This window comes from Alosa alosa, chromosome 1, assembly GCF_017589495.1.
Source record: "Alosa alosa isolate M-15738 ecotype Scorff River chromosome 1, AALO_Geno_1.1, whole genome shotgun sequence".
NCBI lineage: Eukaryota > Metazoa > Chordata > Actinopteri > Clupeiformes > Clupeidae > Alosa > Alosa alosa.
The window spans coordinates 48,199,892-48,200,121 of NC_063189.1; positions in this window are offsets into that span (position 1 = coordinate 48,199,892).

Genomic DNA, 230 nt, shown 5'->3' on the forward strand with positions numbered 1-230 from the left:
CTTTCGATGATCTATTAACGCCGATGACCAGAGGGTGGCATCTCAAAACAACACGATTGTTGGTGAAACGGCCTTAACGGGCCGGGTGCATCAGGCCGGATTCGAACCGGGCGATGCATTCTTTAAAGTGTTATATAGCACAGTTACTACCTTCCTAGTGCCAATGCATGGGAGACGCTTCGATTAATGCAGTGCCTTAAAGTATATACATTGATTAGAGTCTCGTGGCA